Genomic DNA, 4299 nt, shown 5'->3' on the forward strand with positions numbered 1-4299 from the left:
CTTCCAACACATCCATGTCTTCACACCAGTAATTTATGAAATAGCAATCTTAAGGATCAGAGGCGAATCCAGGATTTCAAGAAAACGGGTGCACTATTGCTTTAGAATTTCGTTTTTTTTTTTGACAAAACGAGTGTTACTAGTTACTAAAAAAAATTGAAGTAAATTGTGGCTGGCTGGGATTGAACTCAGGACCTTGGTGTTAAAATCTGGCTGTCAAACCAGTGAACCATCCAACAACTTTAAGAACGGGTTCAACAAGTGTTTATTTTAATATGTTCTTTAATAATTATACAAGTAATATATCGAGTTTAGTCGGAGGAATTGTAGCAATCACTAAAATCCTCAAGTCCTAGTTGTATTAACTTATCAAATATCAATGCATGATCTTAACACCCCCCCTCAAGTTGGCAGTGATGTAGTGACTGACAACTTGCACAAAATGTTGGAATGGCTAGGTCCACTCAAAGCTTTGGTTAGAATATCAGCCATTTGTTCTGTAGTGGAGACATGATGGAGAGCAATAAGGCCTTCTTGCAACTTGTACATCACAAAATAACAATCAACTTCAATGTGTTTGGTGCGCTCATGGAATACTGGGTTCTTTGCAATATGGATTGCTGCCTGGCTATCACAAAACACTGAAATAGGCAACCTGCAGGACTCGGTTAACTCACCCAATAATCTTTCCAACCAAACTAATTCTCCAACTACCTTTCTTACTGCTCTATATTCCACTTCTGCTGATGATAATGACACTGTTGTCTGCTTTTTTGATTTCCAACCAATAAGACTGTCCCCTAAAAACAGTATATATCCACTTACTGACTTCCTAGAATCAGAACATGCTGCCCAGTCTGAGTCACAATAGGCAGTAATTGTACAGTCTGTATGTTTAGTCATGAAAATGCCTTGGCTCAGGTCATTCTTCAAGTATCTCAACACATGAAAGGCTGCTTTAAGATGTGGTTCTCTAGGTGCTTGTAGGAATTGGCTGAGGTGTTGGACACTATATATGATGTCCATTCTTGTATTTGTGAAAAAATTTAATTTTCCCACCAGTCTTCTGTAGTAAGTTGCATCAGTAAGTAGTGTTCCTTCATTTGAGCTTAACTTCACAGAAGGATCAAGTGGTGATGCTGTTGTGCTGTAGCTTAAACAGTCAAAATCCTTGATTAAATCTGCAGCAAACTTCTTTTGAGAAATCAAAACACCATCATCCTTGTACAGAATTTCTAGGCCTAGAAAATAGTGAAATTTTCCTAGATCTTTGATCTTGAACTGAGCATGTAGATGTGCCTTTAAGGACTCAATTTCTGCCAAATCTGTTCCTGTCAATATAATGTCATCTACATATATTGCTACAAAGACTGTAGACATCCTAACTTTCCTATGGAAAAGAGAATAATCACTGACAGAGTGTGAGTACCCTCTTGAACAAAGTGTTGTGGCCAACTTTTCATACCACTGTCTGCTTGCCTGTTTTAGTCCATATAGAGACTTTTTCAACTTACACACCATCCTCTTATCATTAACCAGTAAACCCTGTGGAAGTGTCATATAGTCTTCTTCATGAAGATCACCATGAAGAAAAGCATTATTAACATCCAATTGATATAAACCCCAACCGTTCTTGACAGCCAAACCAATCAGTGTCCTGACAGTGGTCATTTCACCACAGGTGAGAAGGTTTCATTATAATCAACCCCTGCTTGCTGTGTATAGCCTTTGACAACCAATCTGGCTTTAAATCTCTCCACTGTTCCATCAACTTTGTGCTTTATCTTATAAACCCACCTGTAACCTATTGCTTTCTTTCCTACAGGCAATGGTACTAAGTCCCAGGTGTTATTAGCATATAGGGCTTGAAATTCCAATGTCATGGCTGCTTGCCACTCAGGAATCAAAGATGCCTCCTCATAAGAGAATGGTTCAATATCATGAGAAACATGTTGCATTAACTGCTGACTCTCCAAACAAAAGGAGGTGAGTGAAACATAATGAGAATTGTGATGATTGATATGTGGAGTGTGACTTGAACTTGAAAGAAGAGGCTGTGATGGTGGTAGTTTGTAGGTATATTCACTTAGATATTTAGGAATAGTGTGGGTTCTAGTAGATCTCCTAAGGGCTGGTTCATTATATGTTTCAGTTGGCATTATAGGTGTTAGACTAAGGGCTGGTTCAGTGTGTGTGTTTGTTGGTGTTGCAAGGGGTGAAATAGAGGTAGTTTGAGTGTTATTATCAACAACATTATCTAGCACAAAAAGGTCGAGTGATAGGATCATAAGTGTTAGTGACTTCTTTGGTGATATCCTTATCCATCATGAGAGCATCAAAAACATTAGTTGTAGAGTTTAACATTGTAGAATTATGTCTTAGCTTCCTTAAGACAGAAATAAAGCTAGGATCAGGAAAGACATCAGCAAAAGGAAAAACATTCTCATGAAATGTAACATCTCTAGAAATGTGCACCCTTTTTTACTCCAAGTCTAGGACCTTGTAACCCTTTGTGTTAAAGGGATATCCAACAAAGATATGGGGTGTTGATCTTGGCTCAAAGTTGTCCTTGTGTCTTTTTAGGGTGGTTGGAAAACACAGACACCCAAAGGATCTGAGATGTGAATAGGTAGGTTGTTTGTGGTACAATATCTCAAAAGGTGTTTTGTTTTTCAGGGTTGTGGAAGGAAGTCTATTGATCAAATATGTTGCAGTAAGAACACATTCCCCCAGTACTGTAATGGGAGTTTTGAGTGGTATAACAAGGCTTTGGCAGTCTCAAGTAAATACTTGTGCTTTCTTTCTACAATGCCATTTTGTTGTGGTGTATAGGGGCAAGTTTTTTGATGAATAATTCCTTTACTTTGGAGAAAATCAGAAGTTTCTTTATTTGTAAACTCTAGGCCATTATCAGTTCTAATTGACTTTACTGTGGTTTTGAATTGGTTTTCTATCAGACAGATCAATGCTTTAATGGTTTGCAGTGAATTGCTTTTACAGCTGAGTAATTGAGTCCATGTTGATCTGCTAAAATCATTAACCATGGTAAGGAAATATTTTTGATTTGTCTGTGTTGGTGTGTGATATGGCCCCCATAGATCAATGTGGAGCAGTTCAAAATTTTTTGTGGATTGTATTGTTGTTTTGGTGGGAAAAGAAAGTCTTGTTTGTCTTGCCATTGGACAAATAGTACAATTAAAGGGCTGTTTTGGGGCAAAAGGAAAAGGTATTGTGGAGATACCCTTCATTTTTCCAAAGGGCACATGGCCTAGCCTTGTATGCCACAAATGATCCACATTTCCATAAGACATACATGACATGTTAGAATTAGCAGGACACAAATTTGTAACAGGATGCTAATAGTTCCAACAAATGTTATTATTTCCATGAGAGGAACTTACAAAAGGAGTACAAGGGAAAATGGTTTTCACAGAAGAAATACAAGGACTAACAGAAGATTGCTTATGTGATAAAGGATGTGAAGTAGAGGAAGATGAAGTTGCAACAAATGATGAACAACCATATGGAGTGCTGCAATTTGAACACCTTGAACAAGTGAAGTAGAGGCCATCTTTTGCATTACCAATCTCCAGAGGGCTCTTCAGAGAAGGGCCCTGCATAAGACATGATGAATTGGTAAAACTAATAACAACTTTGAGTTGCAAAGCTAAACACTGGAAAGAAATCAAATTGAATTTTAAGCTAGGTACAACTAAAACTTGATATAGAGTCAATGTTGGATTTAGATAGGCATCACCAATTTCCATCACCTTCACTTTATATCCATTAGGTAATGTAACTAGAAATGGGTAAGCTAGAGGTCTGATCCTAGTAAGTAAGGTTTTATTATAGTTCATGTGGTTTGTGGCCCTTGAATCGATAATGCATGAGGTAGCAGGTAATGTAGCACATTTACAAGACAAATTACCAAGCTCAGTTATAGAGGAATGGCAAGCTAAGATACCTGCAAGGTTCACAACTCCATGTCCATTAGCAAGATTGTCTGCAGGGTCTCTGTGTTCATTACTTGTGACTTCTCCATGAACATGAATGTTTCCCAACAAGTTGAGTAGCTGATTGTACTGTTCCTGTGTAAGGCTGTGAGTCAAATTGTTCTCTTGTCCCTCACACCTCTCAACAATTGAGTCCGTTGAACTTCCGTGAACATTTGTTGCTGATCCTGAGTTTTTTCCCTTAGTAAACTTGAAATCCTGAGGAAAACCATGCATTCTATAACATTTCTCCTCAGTATGGCCTGACTTTTTACAATAATCACAAAACAGATGTGCCTTGTTATGA

This window comes from Solanum stenotomum, chromosome 7, assembly GCF_019186545.1.
Source record: "Solanum stenotomum isolate F172 chromosome 7, ASM1918654v1, whole genome shotgun sequence".
In the NCBI taxonomy this organism is placed as follows: domain Eukaryota; kingdom Viridiplantae; phylum Streptophyta; class Magnoliopsida; order Solanales; family Solanaceae; genus Solanum; species Solanum stenotomum.